The 24,944-nt window shown below is 40.2% G+C and overlaps 1 long non-coding RNA gene across 2 annotated transcripts in view; it reads right to left on the reverse strand.

Annotated features, from left to right (window-relative positions):
• Nucleotides 1-6,586: 6,586 nt before the first annotated feature.
• LOC308622123 overlaps nt 6,587-24,944 on the reverse strand; it is a 58,243-nt gene continuing 39,885 nt past the window's right edge. For both annotated transcript variants that reach the window (XR_014016564.1, XR_014016565.1), the window contains one exon: nt 6,587-6,830. This is a non-coding gene — a long non-coding RNA (uncharacterized lncRNA). The remainder of the gene's footprint in view (nt 6,831-24,944) is intronic.

A 24,944-nucleotide genomic window follows, 5' to 3' on the forward strand; every position in this document is an offset into this window, starting at 1 on the left:
CCCATTTATGATAAAAACCCTGCAGAAAGTAGGCATAGAGGGAACTTTCCTCAACATAATAAAGGCCATATATGACAAACCAACAGCCAGCATCGTCCTCAATGGTGAAAAACTGAAAGCATTTCCACTAAGATCAGGAACAAGACAAGGTTGCCCACTCTCACCACTCTTATTCAACGTAGTTTTGGAAGTTTTAGCCACAGCAATCAGAGAAGAAAAGGAAATAAAAGGAATCCAAATTGGAAAAGAAGAAGTAAAGCTGTCACTGTTTGCAGATGACATGATACTATACATAGAGAATCCTAAAGATGCTACCAGAAAACTACTAGAGCTAATCAATGAATTTGGTAAAGTTGCCGGATACAAAATTAATGCACAGAAGTCTCTGGCATTCCTATATACTAATGATGAAAAATCTGAAAGTGAAATCAAGGAAACACTCCCATTTACCATGGCAACAAAAAGAATAAAATATCTAGGAATAAACCTACCTAAGGAGACAAAAGACCTGTATGCAGAAAATTATAAGACACTGATGAAAGAAATTAAAGATGATACAAATAGATGGAGAGATGTACCATGTTCTTGGATTGGAAGAATCAACATTGTGAAAATGACTCTACTACCCAAAGCAATCTACAGATTCAATGCAATCCCTATCAAACTACCACTGGCATTTTTCACAGAACTAGAACAAAAAATTTCACAATTTGTATGGAAACACAAAAGACCCTGAATAGCCAAAGCAATCTTGAGAACGAAAAATGGAGCTGGAGGAATCAGGCTCCCTGACTTCAGACTATACTACAAAGCTACAGTAATCAAGACAGTATGGTACTGGCACAAAAACAGAAAGATAGATCAATGGAACAGGATAGAAAGCCCAGAGTTAAACGCACGGACATATGGTCACCTTATCTTTGATAAAGGAGGCAGGAATGTACAGTGGAGAAAGGACAGTCTCTTCAATAAGTGGTGCTGGGAAAACTGGATAGGGACATGTAAAAGTATGAGATTAGATCACTCCCTAACACCATACACAAAAATAAGCTCAAAATGGATTAAAGACCTAAATGTAAGGCCAGACACTATCAAACTCTTAGAGGAAAACATAGGCAGAACACTCTATGACATAAATCACAGCAAGATCCTTTTTGACCCACCTCCTAGAGAAATGGAAATAAAGACAAAAATAAACACATGGGACCTAATGAAACTTAAAAGCTTTTGCACAGCAAAGGAAACCATTAAGAAGACCAAAAGACAACCCTCAGAATGGGAGAAAATATTTTCAAATGAAGCAACTGACAAAGGATTAATCTCCAAAATTTACAAGCAGCTCATGCAGCTCAATAACAAAAAAACAAACAACCCAATCCAAAAATGGGCAGAAGACCTAAATAGACATTTCTCCACAGAAGATATACAGACTGCCACCAAACACATGAAAGGATGCTCAACATCTTTACTCATTAGAGAAATGCAAATCAAAACTACAATGAGATATCATCTCACACCAGTCAGAATGGCCATCATCAAAAAATCTAGAAACAATAAATGCTGGAGAGGGTGTGGAAAAAAGGGAACACTCTTGCACTGTTGGTGGGAATGTGAATTGGTACAGCCGCTATGGAGAACGGTATGGAGGTTCCTTAAAAAACTACAAATAGAACTACCATATGACCCCGCAATCCCACTACCGGGCATATACCATGAGAAAACCATAATTCAAAAAGAGACATGTACCAAAATGTTCATAGCAGCCCTATTTACAATAGCCCGGAGATGGAAACAACCTAAGTGTCCTCTCTAGGAGGTGGGTCAAAAAGGATCTTGCTGTGATTTATGTCATAGAGTGTTCTGCCTACATCGGATGAATGGGTAAAGAAGATGTGGCACATATATACAATGGAATATTACTCAGCCATAAAAAGAAATGAAATTGAGCTATTTGTAATGAGGTGGATAGACCTAGAGTCTGTCATACAGAGTGAAGTAAGTCAGAAAGAGAAAGACAAATACTGTATGCTAACACATATATATGGAATTTAAGAAAAAAAAATGTCATGAAGAACATAGGGGTAAGACAGGAATAAAGACACAGACCTACTAGAGAATGGACTTGAGGATATGGGGAGGGGGAAGGGGAAGCTGTGACAAAGTGAAAGAGCGGCATGGACATATATACATACCAAACGTAAGGTAGATAGCTAGTGGGAAGCAGCCGCATGGCACAGGGAGATCAGCTCGGTGCTTTGTGACCGCCTGGAGGGGTGGGATAGGGAGGGTGGGAGGGAGACGCAAAAGGGAGGGGATATGGAAACATATGTATATAATATAACTGATTAAATTTGTTATAAAGCAAAAAAAAAAATAATAATAATAATAGTACCTATTTAATAGGGTTTTGGAAGATTAAATGAGCTAATACATGTAATGTACTTAAAATAGTCTCTGGCATATATAATAAGTTCTCAAAAATGTTAGCTATTCATATATCTTTTACTTAAATTATAATCTTTTCCTTTAAAATCATAGGTAGCTGTGACAATCTGATTCTCTATTAAGAATTTCCAGGTATGCAATATTTTCCTGGTTTTGTATTGGTAGATAACTTTAAAATGATCCGTGGAATCAAACCATAGGGCTTTACTTGAGCTAATAAATGTTCTGTTCCACAGTAGCATTATGAAAGGAAAGGAGTTAGACACTGGTAGAACTAAACAATAACTGGTTTGTCTCTTTTTCTCTCCCTTTCTCCCACTTCCTCCTTTAATAGACTGTACTGATGACGTCACCGCCTCTCCTCTCCCTGCCACAGCCTAACCGTCTCCTGCTGCCCCAGGCTGTACAGGTTCTTGGTATCTTTACCCCCAGCACTGCAGCATGCCTTGCCCATCCATAGTCATGACCAGTCGTGTTCCCTAATCATTTCTGGTGGTTCAAAATGATAAACTGCCCAGATTGGGGGAAAAATGTCACTTTCATGTGTTTTTCTATTATTTTCTGTTGTTTCTTTTCCAGGTTTTCTCCAAACATCTCCGCAAGTATGAGAGGATCTATTTTCCTTTTAGAAAAGCAATATTTAAGTGAAATTTGATTATTAATGGCATTACAACTATAGCTAAAAGACTCTCACACCTTTTAAAAATAACAAAATTTACATTAAGGAAATTTTAGAAAAAATAAAAAATTCACATTTCCATTAACATGTGGCTTTCATCTTTGGACCTAAGGCAACTGCTTCAGTTGTCACCGTTTCCTTTCTAGAGAGAGGGTAAATAAGGGATGGAGAATATGTGTCTCATCACATTTCTGGGCAAAATTGGGACGTTGTACACATTTCTTCTGCTCATATTCTATTGGTAAGAACCTAGTCACATGGCAATACCTAGCTTCAAGGGAGGCTGGGAAATGTGCTCCGTAGCTGGGACCAGCTAAAACTGGAGTTGGGGTTTCTATTATCGAAAGGAGAAAAGAGAGAACAAATGTGCAGAGTGTTAGCAGTCTTTGCCACACAAATGTTGATCACATAGTTGCAATATAGTAAAAGCAATTTTATTTTGCTCTTTACTTAACATTATATCAAAAGCTTTTTTTTCACGTTACTACATGGTCTTCATAATTATAAAGCAATGGCTTTATCATAATTGTGTGTATAATCAATAAATTCTTTGACCCTTCCTATTACTGAAAATGAAGGTTCTTTTCAGTTCTTTACAATGTCACAATAGATCTTTCCATAAGTATTATTTTTTTTCATCTTGGGATGATTCCCTTAGGATAAATTCCCAGAACTAGGATTACTAGGTCAAAGGGTGTGTGAACAGTTTATGCTTCTTAATGTTTTTGTTACAAATTGGTTTCTGAGAAGGCAGTACCAATTTGTTCCCAAAGGAAATCCGCACATTTTTCTATGAATGTGGGGAGGAAGACATATTCACATATCCTTGTAGGTAGAATATTTTCAATTTTCAGGGTCTGGCTGGAATGATCAGGAAACACAAGACTTGGGTTTGAGTCTTATTCTGCCACTTCCTAGTTATATAGCTGTAGGCAAGTTCTTACTCTCCCTGTGCCTCAGATTCGTTACTTTAAAATTGAGGATAAAAATTCCCTCATCAGGTTGTGTGGTAATCTTTAAGGTTGTTGACAAATATTGTTTTATCATCTGCTTTATCTGTTTTATCATCATGCACAGGTGAAAATGCAATTTCATGTTCCATTGATGAGAGATACAGCCAAGTGACTTGCTTTAGCCAGTGAAATGGAAGCAAAAGTAACATGTGTCATCTCCAGGCATACATTTTAAGGATCTGTGTGTTATATGCCACATTCTTTTTTCCCTATGCCGTGTGATCGGAAATACTTCAGATCATACCAGCTCTTTAAATGAGTCTTAGAGTAAGGATGGCACAGAGCGAAGCATTAAGCCAACCTGTGTTGGATATGTGAATTTAGTAAGAAATAAATCTTCAGTTTTTTTTTTAAGCCACTGAGACTTTGACATTGTCTTTTATTGCAGCATAACCTAGCCTATCCTGACTGCTGAAAGTTTTCTCAGGATTAATAAAATAATATGAATGAGATGTTGGACCAATGGTAGAGGCTCAATATATATCCTTTTTGATAATAATTACTACCATTCATTCAATGCCCTCTCCTTGCCAGGTATTTTTATATATTGTCTCTAATCTTCAGCACAACCCTGCGTATTATAAAACCCTCCATTTATAAAGGAGAAAAGCAAAGCTTGGAATGATTAGTATTTTGCCTAACATCGTCCAGCAGAGCTGGGATTCAAACCTGCTGTGTTTCTTTCCATCTTTATATTTTTTCTTTGTTTTTGGAAGTTTATGGCATTATTTTTTATTATTTACATCATTATGTGAATTTTTTAACATTTGTTTTCTAAACTTCATATTTATTCCTGCAGTAAAACCTCTATTTTCTCAAACTTGCTGGAAGATAAACAGAAATTGACTCAACGGTACAGTAGCTTGCTATTCAAGCCCCTGCTTGTTCCGCAGAAGAAACCACATGAACTCAGGTACCTTTTACATTTTTTTCGGCTTGAATATACCTGAGAGCAGTTAAGATTTATATGCTTATAAAAAGTAAAAAATGGTTTCAAAATTGGAGTGGAATGAGTCAGATTAGGATGAGTCAGATTAAGTAAATTCTCAAACCAAACACTTGCTGATTCTCTCCCTCTCTTTCTGTCTTTTAACAACTTTATTAGGATATAATTCACATACCATTCAATTCAACCACTTAAAGTTACAATTCAATGGCTTTTAGTATTGTCACAGAGTTGTGTATTCATCACCCCAATCAATTTTAGAGTATTTTCATTACCTCAGAGAGAAATCCCACACCCCTTAGCCATCACTTGAATCTCTCCATCCACCCCTCACCTCACCCCCCAGGCCTAGACAGTTACTAATTTAATTTCTGGACTCTGTCTCTTTTTTACAGTAGCTCCCAGAATTTCAGTTTCCCTCCATCCCCAACAAATGGTTCTCCCCCCATCCCACCACTCTAGCCCCACGCCCAACTCTGCAAAGCTTTGTTCAATTATTTTTAATTCAAAGCTTAAATTCTAAAGTATCTGGTGTAAGAAACTAATTTCTTTTTTACTTTACTAAAAACTTAGGATTTCCTTGCGATGTATCAATATTACTAGAGGTTTAAAAAATATATGATTTTTTTAAAAGCTCTCATCTGTTCATGACCTGATTATCTAGTTTGTAGAGGTTTCAAGCTTTTTCTTCTCTTCCATTGTTCTCTTATGAGACATTTCACAGCTTGTTAGTACCTCTGACTCATTATATAAAGTGGTCAAATAGGTGAGATTAAATTAAAATTACTCTCCTATGACTCTGCTATTTTTAAAGTGTTGGTTAGGAGAAGGCAAAAATTGAAATCAACGGTTCAAACGGGTACAGTAGTCCCCCTTACCCACGGTTATGCTTTCTGTGGTTACCGGCAGTCAACCATATCCAAAAATATTAAATGGCAAATTCCAGAAATAAACAATTCATAAGTTTTCAACTGTGTGCCATTCTGAGTAGTGTGACACAATCTCTCATCGTCCAGCTCCATCCTGCCCGGGATGTGAATCATCCCTTTGTTCAGCGCGTCCCTCCCGTTAGTCACTTAGTAGCCATCTGGGTTATCAGGTCAACAGCTGCGGTACTGCAGTGCTTGTGTTCAAGTAAGCCTTTATTTACTTAATGGCCCTAAAGCGCGAAAGTAGTGATGCCAGCAATTCCAATATGCCAAAGAGAAGCCGTAAAGTGCTCCTTTTAAGTGAAAAGGTGAGAATTCTCTACTTAAAAAGGAAAGAAAAAAATCATATGCCAAGGGTGCTAAGATCTATGGGAAGAATGAATCTTCCACCCGCGAAATTGTGAAGAAGGAAAAAGAAATTCATGCTAGTTTTGCTGTCGCACCTCAAACTGCAAAAGTGACGGTCACCGTACGTGGTAAGTGCTTAGTTAAGATGGAAGAATTTGTACAGTAAGGTATTTTGAGAGAGAAAGACCACATTCACACAACTTTTGCTACAATATATTGTTGGGTTTTTAAATACATTTATTTATTTTTGGCTGCGTTGGGTCTTCATTGCGGTGCGCGGGCTTCTCATTGCGGTGGTTTCTCTTGTTGGGGAGCGCGGGCTCTAGGCGCGTGGGCTTCAGTAGTTGTGGCATGCGGGCTCAGTAGACGTGGCTTGCGGGCTCTAGAGCGCAGCCTCAGTTGTGGCACACGGGCTTAGTTGCTCCACGGCATGTGGGATCTTCCCAGACCAGGGCTCGAACCCGTGCCCCCTGCATTGGCAAGCAAATTCTTTACTGTGCCACCAGGGAAGTCCCGACAGTATTTTGTTGTAATTGTTCTATTTTATTATTAACTTATCGTTAATCTCTTACTGTGCCTAGTTTATAAATTAAACTTTATCATAGGTATTGATATTAAATAAAATAGGAAGCAACCAAATGCCCCAAAGCATTAAGAGGATGCGAGAGATGAACTGTTCCCTAGGAGGGAAGAAATTAATGAAACATGTGAATGCTTATATACCCCTGAAGATAGTATTTCAACGATGTACTGAATTGAGGATGAATTAACTAGTTTATGGGGGTCTGGTTCTAGTCTCTACTTGTGCTGTGCTGACTTGTTTTCTGTGTGTTTTGGATACATGTGGTGATAGCAACTTGTTAGTTTCTGGTAAAACCCAGTCCAAAGATAAGCGAAGCCTGGACATGTGAGGCTGAATAAGCACATCCTAAAGCTATGAAATGTATTAACATTGTTGGGCAGTTATGGCAACAGAAAAACAGTGTTGATGAATAAGAATGCTTAAAGGGTGATGGCTTAACGTAAGGGAACAGCAAGCACTATGAAGGCTAAGAGGACATGACATCTCTTTCTTTTATTCAGTGAGCTTTCCAAATTCTACTTCTGCTCTGTTTGCAAATGCCCTGTTCTCATGAAGCTTACTTTCAGCAAATGTTTATTCAACAACTATAAAATTATGCATAACTCAATGGCTAGGAACTATGAGGGATACAATGTAGAAATGACAGGACCCCTGGATCATGTGGGAAAGCACAGACGATATTTGCGAATCAGTGAGTCCAGTGCGTAGACTACTACATTGGTGGGGAAAAAGGAAGAAAGACAGAGTTGAAGAGGAGTGTACGACTCAAATCAGTACCAAATTTATGTTAGGACCTTATTCTTTGGAAAGCAGGGACTCATTAATTTATTTTCCTTTTAATGTGAATAGAAAGTGACCAAAGCTGTTTGTGGCTATTTATTCACATATTTTTTGTCCTACTGATATGATCTTTTTTTAGATGGTAAATTTTCAGTGAGCCAAAACAATATCTATTTTACTTGCTTGTTTAATGTCCAATGCAATGTGGTAGCTATGCTTAATATTTAGTTGATGTAAACAGCTGTTATTAAAAATTCAAGAATTATTAGTATGAAAGGAATAAAGGACCCCTTTTGTTCTGAACATTTATTTAGCTAAACTACCATCTACCTCACCAAGGAAAAATAAGAAACCTAGGCAACTGAGGCAAATCATTTGCCCAAGAAGACCACTTTTAAATCCTAGCAAAGCTATCAGGTACTATGTGCACAGAAGTTCTATAAACTGATATGTTCTGTATTTCATTGATTCAGCATGTTTTTCAATGCTATATCTGTAGGTAGATTCCAGAAGACTAGCATATATTTAAATTATCTAAGGTTCTGGTTAAACATGATCAAACTAATTGCCCTCTTTCATTGTCTTTTATATCCTCTGTGGGGTCTCCTAGCCCTGAGTGACTGGTTGTAATGGACAGGATGTGAGGGATGCCACCCCCAGCTTCATATTGGAAGGGCATCTGAAGACAGGATGGGAAAGCCTGCGACAGAGTTAGAGGGAAGGAGGAATGACTATAGTAGAGACAGCATGGGTTCCTCCAGGAATTTCAAGAGGGAAAACAAGAGTTTTTGTAGTTTCCAGAAATAAGACTGACTGCCAGCTCCTTCCCATCCTCCGTCTTAGACTAGCTGCGGGAGAAGAACAGGCAGGCACATGCAGGCTGACTACTTTCCTGCCTGTGACAGCTCCAGATTACACATGTGCAGAACAAAATTACAGTGCCAGCATTCCCAGGCCCCAGGAGCAAAGCAGGGTGAGCTGGGATGAGGTGAAGGAAAATCACAAAATAAAGTAAAATAGACGAGATGATGAGAACAGCAAGTAGGGGTGGTAGATACGGTATAAGGTGCTTTGAGGAGGCTGAGTGGAAGCAAGGATTAGGGCGTGAGACAGAAAGCCTTGGGCTGCCTGGTGTGTGTCTGAGAGAGGTGTGGGTGTGTTTGCAGAGGAAGCTCTGGGGGCATGTGTGTGTGCAGAATGTATGTTAGGGAGGGGTTTCATTGATGTAGGAGTGGGAGGGTGTGTGCAGTAGGGTGTGGAGTGCGGGGGTGGAGAGAAAAAAGAGTGTGGAGGGAGGGAGGACTTTTATGAAGTGCCAGGAACACCCATTTCACAAAGGGAAACTGCCAGCTGCCAGAGACTCAGATCTCCCTGTGGGAACAAATCAGCTCCCCACGGTGGATTCTGGCCACAGATCCTACCCCAGGATGTCTGCCAGATTTTTTGATCCCAAAAGGGAGGGACAGAGTTTGTGGATTTTTACCACACCCTGATCCATGATCTTTCCCAAGGACTGATGTTTTTGCTTGCGTATTATCGCAGTGTTGGTCACAGAGCAGCATTTCTTGGCAGACAGTCTAGTGAACAGAACTATAAATTGGAAAGAAAGGCTAGTGTCTTGGTTTCTTCATGTGCTTTTCGATGGAACTGTGCTATAATATTTCTGTGTCTTGGTTCCCAATTTTCCTAGTAACAAGAAAGAATATATCAACCAGCTAAGGAAAATAAGATGTAGAATTAATAACTGCAATGAATAAATGATTATAAAGACAAATGGACAATAAGTTTTAATCCAGTATGAGAAAGAACTTCTACTAATTAGAATTGTTCAAAACTAGGAGGAGGTGAAACAGGAGGGAAGGGGACAGGGCACAACCTTTAAAAGAATGACACAGTTGTTGGGAATATGACATAAATTGGTTAGAACCTACTAGGCCCAAGATGGCGGAAGATTCAATTTCTCATAGATCTTGAGCCTCATTATATGCTCATTGTAATACACTAGCATATGCTAAATAACTCACCCATAGGCTCCATGACAGTTCTGAGGCTGACCATAAAAGGCCAAAATGTGGGCGGTGGCCCAATTCCTGGAAATCCCTGCCCCTTCTCCAAAATAGTTGGAATAATCCTTCCACTCATTAGCCTATGAAACTAACTAGCTCATAAAAACTAACCACCCTGTATTTCAGGCCACTCTCACCTTTTGAGACAGACTGCATTGTGTCTAAGGAATGTGTATCTCTCTAAATAAGTCCACTTCTTACCTATCACTTCGTCTCTCACTGAATTCTTTCTGCATTGAGACATAAAGAACCTGAGCTTCATTAAGTCCTGAGACCAGGTGTGTGATTTAAATTAAAGGACGGTGGGTTCAAGTCCCAATCTGAGTTGTGTGGTTTCAGTGGTATGTGTCGTGTCATTAGAAATGTCCAAACAGAGGGAAGACGACCAGTTGTTGGCTGTCCAGCAGCAAATGAGAGGTGTACTAAAGATACCCTGAAGAGTTATGCAAAAACCCTAAGACATTATGATTCTAGGACTATACAGTGCTTTAAGCAATACAGAATTATTTCAAATATTAAAGTGCCTTAGATATGCAATGATCAAGGTATTAAATGATCAGCTAACAAAAGAATGTCTCTGTGTGATTAGCACTATTATTGGACAGGCTGTATGTAAAACATATAAATGCAGAGAGAACTTGAGGCCCAAGTCCTCCACAGTAACGCTAAAGCAAACTGAATATAGAGAAGAAGGCCCTGCTATGTACTAGGGAGAATTATTTAATAAAAACAGGCTGGAACACTTATCAGTCATTTCTGAATAGCCTCTATTCCTATAAGTCAGACAGTCCAACTTTGTGTAGTACTGAAAGAAGACCAGAAGTGTTCTCCTCAGTGATAAAAACTTTCAGATGTTTGCTAAGCACCAAGTTCGGATACATATGCGGTACTTGTTTGAGAGATGGTCCAGAGGTCCTTAGAGCTTCCTTAGCTTTCCAAGTACTGTTGATCAGTCTTCTCAAATGTTAACGTGCATTTTAATCACTTGGGGATCTATCAAAACACAGATTCTGATTTAGTAGGTATGGGGTGGGCCTAAGATTCTATATTTCTAAGAGATGCTAATCATGCTTGTCCACAGGCCACTCAAAGAAGCAAGGCTGATCATCAAAAAATCTACAAACAATACATGCTGGAGAGGGTGTGGAGAAAAGGGAACCCTCTTGCACTGTTGGTGGGAATGTAAATTGATACAGCCACTATGGAGAACAGTATGGAGGTTCCTTAAAAAACTAAAAATAGAGCTACCCTACGATCCAGCAATCCCACTACTGGGTATATACCCTGAGAAAACCATAATTCAAAAAGTCATGTACCACAATGTTCATTGCAGCTCTCTTTATAATAGCCAGGACATGGAAGCAACCTAAGTGTCCATCAACAGATGAATGGATAAAGAAGATGTGGCACACATATACAATGGAATATTACTCAGCCATAAAAAGAAACGAAATTGAGTTATTTGTAGTGAGGTGGATGGACCTAGAGTCTGTCATACAGAGTGAAGCAAGTCAGAAAGAGAAAAACAAATACTGTATGCTAACACATATATATGGAATCTAAAAAAAAAAAAAAAAAAAAGGTTCTGAAGAACCTAGGGGCAGGACAGGAATAAAGATGCAGGCGTAGAGAATGGACTTGAGGATACAGGGAGGGGGAAGGGTAAGCTGGGATGAAGTGAGAGAGTGGCATGGACATACATACACTATCAAATGTAAAATAGCTAGCTAGTGGGAAGCAGCCGCATAGCACAGGGAGATCAGCTCAGTGCTCTGTGACCACCTAGAGGGGTGGGATAGGGAGGGTGGGAGGGAGACTCAAGAGGGAGGAGATATGGGGATATATGTATATGTATAGCTGATTCACTTTGTTATAAAGCAGACACTAACACACTTTTGTAAAGTAATTATACTCCAATAAAGATGCTAAAAAAAAAAAAAGAAGCAAGGCTGTAGATGAAAGCATTGAGGGAGTTTCAGGTACTCACCTATTTTCCTAGGCAAGGACACACACTGCATTAGGAGGATAAGATTCAATACTATCCCATCCATGGAATCACAAAATTAATAGTTTAAAAGGAAAGGAGTCTTGTGATGCCATCTGAAAACCATAATTTGGCTCTTTCACTGGCCAAAATTTATTATGTGAGGGAGTGTGAAATCTGTGTGGAGCTGGATTGGTGTCTCCTTAGGGTGGTGGTAATATGGTCTATTAGGGTAAATGTCAGGGACTTCTTGGGAATTCCAAACTACACTGTCAAGGAAATGAAATTTGTTTTAGTCCTTTCTTACCTGCTTGTCTTTTCCCTTCTTAGAACATACTTTTCCCTAAGAGCCTACTTTGATCTCTTTTTCTCAGGACTTTGACCTCAACTAATTGTCTTAATCTCCTCCAAGGAAACAGACAGTAAAGAATTTTAGGTGTGACCTTTCCCAGGGGACTCTTTATTTAAGACTCCAGAGTTTCAAGACACAAAAGGATAAAGCTCTATCAGGAAAATGTCAGACCCTGTGACAAGCAGAAAAGTATATTTTAATAGGTGGACTTGCTTAAGTGGTCTTTTCATTTTTCCACAGACTGACCTTGCCCAGGATAAAAGGAGTGGGGAAAAGTGATAGTGCTGGGAAAAGTCTTAAGAAGGGTCTCAGTCTCATTCTGACTCATCAGGATTGAGAAGGTCAAAGGATGAAAGCTTTGGTCCAGAGGAAAGACATTTGAGCAGATGAATTAGCTAAGGTTGTTAACCATTCTCTGAATGGTTACTGATTTATTTTGCATCAGTGAATCAGAAATAATTAGATTCCACCTTGTTTCTCACCTCAGAATAGATAATAACTAATGTTGTTCCATATATTTTTAACTATATTAGAAATGTAGGAATTCTTTGCTTCAGCCATTCACAGCTTAGCTCCCCAGAAGTATTGTCTGTCTGGAACACAACTACAAACCAAGAACTATGCAAAAAGTTCCCTGAGCAGGCAAAATAGATGTCATTAAATTCATATGCTCAAGCTCATAAGAACTAAAGGTCTTAGAATTTATATAATTCACATCTCCTACCTCATGTCAGTAATCCATTACTGAACATCAGCTGTTCTACATGAAACAAACTGACTGGATGCCTGTTTCCCATTATTTCAAATGGGAAAAATTATAATGTGTCACACATCAGACCCAAACCACCGACAGATTTCTAAAAAGGTAATGAAACCATAGTTAAGATGTGTATAGGTAAGTAACAAATGACTTATGATGTAAAATGACTAAGCAAGCTTACTGATTATGAAAGAATGGACACAGAAGTCAACAGCTGCTCAGAATGCTTCAATGTCTTGGTACCAGTGACACAGAAACTCACCTTCATTGACAATGTGCACTTTTTAAAGTCCGTGCACGATTCTAACTTTCTATCAGTTATTTTCCCCACGTATTGCTTTTTAAAAATGTTCTACTGAGTTTTGAGTATGTAAACGTATATTTTCCCCATAAAAATGTCAGCCCCAAAATGATATTTGGAGAGCGATATATGTTCTGTGAATTTGGGTGTCAAAAACCAAGAGATGCTGTATGAGAAGTAAACTGGGGAGGTTTATAGCATATGTCTGGTGGTATGCTGGAGCTCACTTATATTGGTTCACAAGAGCCAATTGTTAAATTTTCTGGAATTTAGCAAGCTGGTGGATGTCACATTGATAACTCAAAATCGGCTATGATGGAGTATTTACACCACAAAAATAAGCAAATATTACAAGTCAGGGACTCCTCCCACCCCCATGAGAGCTGGTTGTTGGGCACTTACTAGCTAGCACATCACTGAGTAGGCCTGTACTGTATTTCACCAAATGTAAGATATCATTGGCTGTTGTTGTACGTTATAATATTACAGGAAGGATATGCTAGACTCAGGGTGTAGTGCAAACAAACCCCACACATCAGGGCCTTACACAACAAAAGTTCGTTTCATGCTACAATGAAGGTCACTTGAGGCTTCTGTTCTACTTAGTCACTCAGGAGACACATGCTGATGAAGGCTCCATCATCTCTATGAGAAGCTTCAGGGTTTACTATGGTGAGAGAGAAGTGACTGGAAGTCAAGACCTAGTTTTTCCATGCTTGGATTGAGAAATAACACAAGTCACTTTCCATCCATATCCTCTGGCCAGAATTAGTCACATGCACAGCCTACTTAAAAGAGCACAAGGAAGTCTGGGGGACAGATTGGGTGAGTACACTGTTCAGTCACATAAACCATTCGTTTACATGTCTCTAAGGAAAAAAAAAAACACTGTCCAACTATGACTTGAGGCTTTCTTATAACACAGAATGAGTTATTTGGACAGCAGATTAAAAAAATCATTTATCATTCTTTTGCATAATGAAGAGGGTAAATTAATCAAAATAAATTGGTTAAAGTCATCTCTAAAAGAAATGCAAATCAAAATTACAACGAGGTACCACTTCACACCAGTCAGAATGACCCTCGTTAAAAAGTCTACAGATAAGGGGCTTCCCTGGTGGCACAGTGGTTGAGAGTCCGCCTGCCGATGCAGGGGACACGGGTTCGTGCCCCGGTCCGGGAAGATCCCACATGCCACGGAGCGGCTGGGCCCGTGAGCCATGGCCGTTGAGCCTGCGCGTCCGGAGCCTGTGCTCCGCAATGGGAGAGGCCACAGCAGTGAGAGGCCTGCGTACCGCAAAAAAAAAGAAAAAAAAAAAAAAAAGTCTACAGATAACAAATCCTGGAGAGGGTGTGGAGAAAAGGGAACCCTCGTACACTGTTGGTAGCAATGTAAGCTGGGGCAGCCACTGTGGAAAACAGTACAGAGGTTCCTCAAAGAACTAAAAATAGAGTTGCCATATGATCCAGCAATCCAACTCCTGGGCATATATCTGGACAAAACTCTGATTCAAAAAGATACATGCACCCCAATGTTCATAGCAGCACTATTAACAATAGCCAAGACATGGAAACAACCTAAACGTCCATTGACAGATGAATGGTAAAGAAGGTGTGGTACATATATACAATGGAATACTACTCAGCTATAAAAAAGAATGCAATAATGCCATACTGCAATAAGGCAGCAACATGCATGGACCTAAAGATTATCATGCTAAGTGAAGTAAGTCAGAAAGAGAAAGACAATTACCATATGATATCACTTATATGTGGAATCTAAAATATGACACAAATGAATATATCTGTGAAACAGAAACAGACTCACAGACATAGAGAACAGACTGTGGTTGCCAAGGGGGAGGGCGAGGGAGGGGTGGACTGGGAGTTTAGGATTAGCAGATGCAAACTCTTATATGCGGAATGGATAAACAGTAAGGTCCTACCATATAGCACGAGGAACTATATTTAATATCCTGTGACAAACCATAATGGAAGTGAATATGAAAAAGAATGTATATCTATGCATAACTAAATCACTTTGCTGTATAGCAGAAATTAACACAACGTTGTAAATAAACTATATTGCATTAAAAAAAAAAGTGCTCTCTAAAACTTCTGCACATTTAGAGGCTTGTGCTTCTGAATCACTTTTGAATTCAGAATCACTGGTATCTGTGGTTTTCTATAGACACTGTGCCGCCAAGAGCATGGGTGAGGCAGCATTTCTTAAAAGCGTGTTCATTATTATCTCAACGACTTTTCCCCAAGCCAGTAACACCCATTATGCAAGTTTTAAATCTGGAGCTTTATGAATCCTCCTGGAAGTTGCTGGAAGGTGTTCAGACAACAGGTTTATACTCCTAACTCAGATATCCTCGAACGATTTGCTGTCTGAAGCTGTGCAGTTGTCCAGTCAGGCTCTGATGGGAACAACCAAGTCACTATATTTTCAGCAAGCTCATTTTTTAATGGACTAATTTCTCACGACGTAGGCAACTATGTCATGAATGCTGCTTGGCAAAATGTGATTGTCACAGATTATGTGTCGATTTCAGAGATGTTGAAATGTAAAAATTTAAATGAATAAAATAAAATAAGGGTATTATAGAATCTATTAAATAGCATGCTTACCTATGGAGGAAACTGCACTGAAACTCAGGCTTAAAGATCTTTGAAAACTTGATGGACAGGAGGGAGAAATCGCTGTGATTTAAAAGCTATAGACAGTTCTTTCCTCCCTAGAGATGGCAGCTAGAATTCACCTTCAGGGTAGACTGTTCTCTTATTTTGGGAAAATCAACAGAATGAGTCATTTAGGTGTCAAACCTAAGCAAAGGCCTTGTTCTGAGCTGGTGACTTTCAATCAGGGTGACTCTGAGTTGCTAAACATCTTTGTTTTATAACCTAACAACAAATGCCTGTTTTGTAATATGCAGAATTGCATCTCTGCACATTGTATTTTCCCTTTGATAAATATTTATTATCTTCAAAGAGTGAATTTAGACTAAATCATGCCTGAAAAGTACCACTTATTCATTTGGAGATTTGTGTGCACCCTTGCTCAGAAGCAAAATCTGGAGATTGCATGAAGGATGAGTAGACAAGACATGCATCTCACAGTAGTGGACAGACTACACCAAGGACAGAGTTGCACTTGGTAGGGCTCATGTCTGTGGGCTACATAAGGTCAAATAATCTAGAATGTACTGATGTTGCACTGTTGTGTTTTGATGCATTATCCTACTGGGAACCATGGGACAAGTTCATGATTCTGTTGGTCTGTCATCTTAGGAAAGTAATAAGATGCTGGCACCAGTGAATGATGATTGGAGAAATAGGCCTTGAACTGGAGGGAGGAAACATCTCCTTCCCATGTCTGGAGCTTGGCAGTGGGCTTGTGCTTGGAGTTGTGGATACCTTTGACCTGCTTCTGGTGTTGGATTGAGCTGGACAGGGATGGGAACTAAACAGGCATATCTTTGTGGAAGACTCAGAATGGGTCTGAACCTTGCTGGGTTCAGAGTAAGCTCATCTGGTAGCCAAATCCAGCAGCAGTACTAAAATGTACTTCTCTTCTGTTACTCCCCAACCTTCAGTTAAGCTTGTTAAAGGTGCAGCCTGGTCTCTGAGGGCTGTAGTGAATTAAGGTGAGGTCTGTTTCACAGCTGAGGTGACATGACACAGAGGAGAGTAGGATGCTTTCCTCCGAAGTCAAAGAGGTGGGAGCAGCATATTAGGAGTGAAAGGGTTTTCCCTGCAAGCCCACTGACAAGAGTGAAAACAGAAGCTTGAAGAACAGGAGAGAAGATTAAAATTTTTTTGTAAAGGAAGCACAAATACTGAAAGAAATGAAAAGAACAAACCACAGGAACTCTGTGGGAATAGGTGAGAGTCAAATAGTGCCATACATCTGAGTTGATGCCCTGGGTACACTTACAGCCCAGTACAAACATATCACTCTTACAGCCCAGTACAGAAATGCACATTTGTCATGACATTTCCAAGTTCTCAAGAAAAGGTTAAGTTTGGCAAACTCAGTTTAAGACCACATAAAACTTCATACCAACACTGAGAAAAACTTTGTACACAATTTGTTAATGTAAAGAAAATCCTTAGGATACAGAAGCTCAGCCCTCAGTTATCTGGAAAACTTGAGTATTATGGATGCTGAGAAACCCGGAGAGCCAGAGATCTGCCTGTTCAATTCATGGCACTGGCACTGCAGGACATTTTGAAGATAAACATGGTGTTTTCCCTGAAAGCACTTGGAGATGTTCCCCGTGTGTTTCTAACAACGCTCTAGCAGCTCATATGAATCTAACAAGCATGAATTTATCTAAAGCTTTCTTTATCCTATTTATATTTGTGGACTACGCAACATCTTGAGGATAATGAGTTCCATATGTTTACTACCCACTGTATAAAGTAATGCCATCTTTTATTTATCTTTAAACTACTTTCATAGAATTTCAGTGGATGCCCTGAAACATTCCAGGATTTGAGGATGTTCTCACACTAAAGCCGTAGCTAGCACAGACAGAGCTTTATGCACATAAGAAAAAAGCACCCCCTCTGGGCACTCAGTTGAGGAAAGGATGCTCCCTCTTTCAGGCAGATGCAGTCTTGTGCCAGGGGCACGGTTCCGTGAGCAGAGCATGGCTAGGCTTCACTCCCAGCTTGGTCCCCTCCCGACTCCCTCCCCCTCACCATGCCCTTGCCTGGTGCCCCTGCTGGATGCAACTGGTACAGTGTTATACAGCACTCCTGGGCTTCACCAAGGTTTTACATATTTTGATAATATCCTTTCTCAGCAATCATCTTCCTAAGGGATTTTAATCTTCCTATTAATTCTTAATATAGTGCCTACTGACCCTTCTCTGCCTTTCTTGGGATGTGGGGTTGAGGCAGCTATAAAACAGGGGCCAGAGGAACAAGACAATAACGGATTCTATTGCCAGGGTTTCTAATGAGTCAAATAATTCAGAGATGATCATCTTATAATCATAGTTTAGGTTAATTTGCCCAAGACTCACTCACTGTCATCCTGTGGCCCATGCAGAGAGTTACTGCAAGCTTGATGAGGTATCTTTGCATTTTATCTTCATCAGTTCAGATCTGTATCACCTGTACCTGTCCCCTTTCAGATTTCATTCTCTATTTCCTTTCCCCAAATATGTTCAAATCCTAAATAATACAAGAACTATCACAATATAAGGTTAATGCAAATTTTAGAAAAATACTGAAGATCATGAGTTTATTCCCCCTCTCTTAAAAAAAAAATCTTTAAACCTGTTCTCTTTTTTTTTTTTTTTTTGCGGTATGTGGGCCTCTCATTGTTGTGGCCTCTCCCGTTGCAAAGCACAGGCTCCGGACGCGCAGGCTCAGCAGCCATGGCTCACGGGCCCAGCTGCTCCGCGGCATGTGGGATCTTCCCAGACCGGGGCACGAACCCGTGTCCCCTGCATCGGCAGGCGGACTCTCAACCACTGCGCCACCAGGGAAGCCCCCTGTTCTCTTTTTAGATACACTCACCTGGCCCAGTGCTGACACTTGGTTGATATTCAATGCAAGAATGAATGACTAGGATACAGGGAGGGGGAAGGGTAAGCTGTGACAAATTGAGAGAGAGGCATGGACATATATACACTACCAAACGTAAGGTAGATAGCTAGTGGGAAGCAGCCGCATAGCACAGGGAGATCAGCTTGGTGCTCTGTGACCGCCTGGAGGGGTGGGATGGGGAGGGTGGTAGGGAGGGAGATGCAAGAGGGAAGAGATATGGGAACATATGTATATGTATAACTGATTCACTTTGTTATAAAGCAGAAACTAAAAAAAAAAAGAATGAATGACTAGACTCCCCTTACTGTTTGTTTTGATTCCATTTGCTATATAGAAGCAGCCTCTTCTGTAAACATTTGCAAGTCCTTCCTTTTTGTTCTGCTCAGTGAACACTGGAATCTTAGTGATGTTTGGGTTATATGTTAGATCCTCAGCAGTTAATCATCTGGTAAAATTCAGTTGTTCAACTTTCTTTCATCCCAGGTCTTTGTCCCCATATTTAAAATATATCAAGTATTTCTAAAACTAAATGTCAATTTCAGTAATATCTATAGATGAAATACTTGAATATTTTTCTTCTTCCTACCACAGGTTTTCTGGGGAGAAACATTCTATACCAGCTTCAACCATTAGAAGTTTTTATCCTAAGCACTTTCCCTTCAACAGAGAATTTTGTTATTTTCACATTGTTTAATTAAAAATTTTTTTAATTATTACAAAAAATTTTAAACACATAGAAATAGAGTGAACAGTAAAAAGAACCCCCAGATACCCATCATACTGCTTCAACAATTTTCAATAGTTCTTGAATTTAATCTAGTATAAAAAAAAATGCCTTGACTTCTACTGTCACTTAGATGCCTGAAATTCTCAGATTCTTCCTCTTCTTGTGAGGATTTTTATTTTAACCTCTTGCAGAAGGTTGAAAATTTATCTGTGTAATCATAAGCTCCCAATACCTCCAGGTATATAATCCACAGAATGACATGAGCTGTGGACTCAATTCCTAGTCACGGGTGTTTGAGTGCCACTCCCATACTGTTGTTGCTAGTTATTGCTTTTTGCTAATGGAGGCAATTCTCTGGGGGTTTCTCATATTTCTGCACACCTGTGAGCCAAAGCACTGACTTGCCCTTTGTTCCTTTAAAAGGATGTTTGTAGAGCCAAGAGCCTTGGAAGTGAGAGGTAGTGTCTCTCTCTGGAACAAAGGGCAGGCATACTTATGGGCCATTATATAAAGATCCCGGTTCCCTGAGCTTGGGGTCCTTCTGTAACACAACCTACTGCATGGGCGGATGCTACCTGATCCTATTCGCATTCCGTGGGAATTAGGAACGGATATAAAAATGCTGATGCTCAGGTTGTTGTTAGTGCTGTAATAAACCGCATCTCTGGCCTAGGAATCGCAGGCTTTCTATTAGCATCCATGACACTATGGCAGGCTAACTTTTTAGTTTGCAAGTAGGGTAAATGTCAGACCCTTCACAGTTCTTGGCAGTTTGGACAATGATGGTGGGATGCTGACAAAGACATGGCTTTCTGAAAGAGAAAGCATGAGTGCCTCCCAGGCCAATTAACAGGATTTGAGGAAAGTTCAAGGGAATCAGAAGGGAGTTGACCAAATGTTATGGCCAACTGGAAAATAAATGCTTTTGTTTGTCTGTCTGTTCTTTACTTTATTGCCTGCTAAAGAGAAGGAATTGGGAAGGTGGTTGCAGGCTGAGTTGTCAGGAAGGAGTTTCAGAGACAGTTGCCTGACCAGTGCCCTGCTTATTGCGAACTCTCCTCCAGGTGGGGGAAGTTCCTCATCGACCCAGGGGTCAACCTCAAATCTGCCCCATTGTAACAGCTAGTAGGTACTAAGATTCATCTCGGGTGGGCAGAAGGTCCCATTTTCATTCAGACAAGTTACAGAGACCCAAATCCACACTGAGCATGAAAGGAAGGAAAGTTGCTATCGTTGTAGGCAAAAACCAGACAAGTCAATAGAGCTTTGCCTGATTTGCCTGGGAATTGAGGGAATGGGGTGTGTAATGCTTATCAAGGAAGAATGGCAGCAGCTGGGCTTCCTCATAGTTCAAATCCTCCTGCAATCTACAATGCTAACTTTAGATCCATTTGGAGATGACAGGAAAAGGTCTCAACTTCTTTTGCAGTGGGTCCTGGCTTCTATAAGCAAGCATTGGCCTTCATGGAGAGATTTTTCTGAGACAGAAAAACTCCTGTGGGAGACCACAGAGGTGGCATTGACTAGGATCCAGGCTCTTACTACTCTGGATTGGGTTTACAATGCTGATGAATGAGAATGAGGAAATGATGTCCTCCTACCCTTCTGACCTTAGCCACATTATGGAGAAACAGTTAGAGATGGAGGTGAATATTTCCCTGTCCTCTGTGACTGATGAGTTTTTGATTGGTGCCTCTAGCAAAAGGAGGCTGTCTCCACCCAGGGGTTTTGGATTCATTACTTCCCTGATGCAACTACTAGAAACATTCTTTTTGAAAAGTAGCTATTAGCTTGCTACTGTGCTCTTATCAAAACTGAATGCCTAACCCATGGAAACCTTGTGACTCTCTGATATGATATTTCTATCTTTGGGTGAGTCAACTCAGATTCAATGACTAACAAAGGGGGACAGTCCCAACAAGCTTCACTTGTCAAATGAAAATGGCATATTCAAAAACACAGCCAGCTTGGCCTCAGCAGCATCTAGGCTTTACATGTAAAAGTGGTACCTATTCCTTTGGGGGAAACTCTATGCCCCATTATGTCAACTGAAGCAAACTCACTGGCCCTTACAGGGCTGTCAATTCACAGCAGTTTCCCTAAATGCCTGGGTCTACTTATTCCATTTATCTGAAACCTGGTGGTATTCACTGGGCTGCTATGGCTGTTCAATTTCAGTGCTGTGATGCAAAAACCAAATGAGAATGAAGTTGCTCCACTCAGTGGGCAGAACTCAAGGCTGTCCTCATAGTTCTAGATAATAATGTCCTTGAAGAACCTTGTTATATTTTTTTACCAACTCTTGGGCTGTTGCCAGTGGTCTAGCTATTTGATCTGCCTCTTAGAAACTAAAGAATGGCCGGTTGGAGACACCCTCTTTGGGGCTGCAAACTGTGGGAATAAATTGTGGCTGCCAACAGAACTGTCTGGATCAAGCCTATGCTAAGAGTCTGTTCTCTGACGAGACTGACTTGACTCAAGCTGCTCATTAAGCTGTTACTGTCCAGATTCTTACCATCCTTGCCTGGATCCATCACTGTACCAGACAGGGAAACACTTACTATGGAAGCATCGTAGGCTGGGCACAAAGTCAAGGCCTATAGTTTCCGGCACAGAGATTACTGCTGCATGCCAGACTTAGAACACCTGCCAAAAGTTGACCCATCTGTCTTGCACAAGGAAGGACACATCATGTGGGCCATCAACCCTACCGACTCCTGGCAGAAGAACTACATTTGACCTTTGGTCCCTTCCCAGGGCTATCTATGGGGTCTCAGGGCTGTTAATATTTTTTCAGGTTATGCTATTTCTGTTCCAGTCTGATCTGCCAACTCTGGCAACACTACTGTGGTCCTTGAAACTAATCCAGGTCAACTTTTTGACTGTCTGGACATTTACAGTCTGATGATGGTGTGCTTTTTATCACAAGCTACTCAACAATGGACTTATAGTCAAGCTATCTGATGGACCTTCCATGCCTCCTGACATCCATGGGCATCTGGTATTGTTGAGCTTTGGAATGGCATCCTCAATAATTGATTCAACAATGTTTCCAACTCTACCTCCCTCACCTCCTCCTGGTCTACACACCTTACTCAGACAATTAGATCACTGAATGCAACTCTCCCCAGAAGGGGATCAGTTTCTCTCAGCTGCTTCCTGGGTAATGATTAGGATGAAAGGGGTAGGAAGTTACATAATCCTAATTAGAAAATTTAGGATTCTTCTCTGACCATTCCCAGGTAAGATGCTTTAACTTTTCTCCTAATGGCAACCCCAGGCCAGCACAGTTGGTTCACCTACTATTGCTGTGAATAATAAGCTGTCCTTTGTCTCTGATTTCTTCTTATTTTCTTATTTCTTCTATCAGAATACATGAAACTATGGCAGGCTAACTTGTCAGCTTGCAAGTAGAGTACAATATCAGACTTTTCCATAGTTCTTGACACTATCCCCAAACTGAACGACAGTCTGGATTGTAAAACAACAATCACAGCACAGAGCTCTACAGAAAATGATGCTTGCTTTTTACCTTTCTGCCTAGTGTTGTCGAAATGATAGTGATAGTTCTGTTACATGCTCTTATGGACTCAGCAAGATTATACAAAGAACATTTTGACAAAAAATGGAAATGAGTAAGATGCAGGCACTGTTTGTTCCCTTCGTATTACCATGCAGGGGAAGAAGCTGTGCATTTTCTTTGCCAGTTACTGTCACGCTTATAGGGTCCAGGATGCGATTACCTATAGGAGAGTGTGCCTCTTAATGACCTTTCCTCAGTGGTGACAAAATGTGTACAACAAAGAATCTAATTACAGTAAAGATTGCATGCGGCACAAATCAGGGTTGCCTAATTAAATCCAATATCGTTGCTGACAGCTATGAATATGTTTATAGAATTTGTTGTGAAAGCTCCTCTTATGTTTACTATTGTGATTCAGCCCCCATGTGGTGAGATTACAGTTCAGGAGGTCCCTGATACTGTAGGGATAATGCTAGCCCTCACTGTGTGTGTTAGGTGTGTGTGTGTGTGTGTGTGTGTGTACATGTGCTGCCCTTCAGAACATTTTAATGCATCAAACCAAGGCAGAGTGAAAAAGCTGTTTTCTCATTTACTAAGAAAGGTTTCTGCAGTTACCATAAAGCACAACTTCAAAAGGTTTTTGTTTATATCAGTCAGTGTGTGACAGTTCTGACAGGCAGTGCTTCACATGTCTTCACACACATGTGATACCTGCTGCTCATGGAAACCTCACAAGGCTTGGGGGCCTAGACTGGAGATAACTCAGAGACAGTCCTGGCGATGGTCATGGGCAACTGGATGATGATATGTTATTGCTGTTCGGGAATTTGTGGATGATTCAATAAACATTCATTAGGTGTCTGCTACCTGCAGGTATTATACTAGACACGAAGAGTACACAGATGCCAAAATGTTTGCCTAAATGTTTGATGAAAAGCTGTCAGTCTAGTGAAGGCAACCATGAATAGGTCTGTAAACCAATAGTTACTCTACATATGGATCTGTATACAAAATGTTAAATGGGAATACGGAGGAGGAAATGATTAATTCTGCCTGGGATTAACAAAGAAAATTGAGAGTAGGAAGTGGTTTTGGGGTCCACTACTATGTTTGGGGCTGTCACATACAACCTTGCATCCTGTGTACCATGAGGCTTAGACCACTCCAGAGGTACAGCCAGAAAGGGAAGCTTTGGAGTCACACAGCTCTGAGTTTGAACTGCAGCTCAACTGTTAACAACCACTTATTAGTTATGTGACTGAGTAAGGAATTTAACCTCTGTCAAACGTGGTTTCTTTATTGTTAAAATAGGAATGATGTTTAACATTCTCCAACATAAATCGTAGCAATATTTTCTTAGATCAGTTTCCCAAGGCAAAAGAAATAAAAGCAAAAATAAGCAAATGGGACCTAATCAAACTCAAAAGCTTTTGCACAGCAAAGGAAACTATCAACAAACTGAAAAGACAGCCTATGGAATGGGAGAAAATATTTGCAAATGATGTGACCAACAAGAAGTTAGTATCCAAAATATACAAACAGCTCATATAGCTCAATATTGAAAATACAAACAACCTAAACAAAAAGTGGGCAGAAGACCTAAATAGACATTTTTCCAAAGAAGACTTACAGATGGCCAACAGGCACACGAAAAGATGCTCGACATCACTAAGCATTAGAGAAATGCAAATCAAAACTACAATGAGGTATCACCTCACACCAGTCAGAATGACCATCATCAAAAAAATCTATAAACAATAAATGCTGGAGAGGGTGTGGAGAAAAGAGAACCCTCCTGCACTGTTGGTGGGAATGTAAATTAGTGCAGCCACTATGGAGAACAGTATGGAGGTTCCTTAAAAAACTAAAATAGAGCTGCCACATGACCAGCAATCCCACTCCTGGGTACATATCTGGAAAAAACAAAAACTCTAATTTGAAAA

The sequence above is a fragment of the Mesoplodon bidens genome (genome assembly GCF_964165515.1).
Source record: "Mesoplodon bidens genome assembly, chromosome: 8".
Lineage (NCBI taxonomy): Eukaryota > Metazoa > Chordata > Mammalia > Artiodactyla > Ziphiidae > Mesoplodon > Mesoplodon bidens.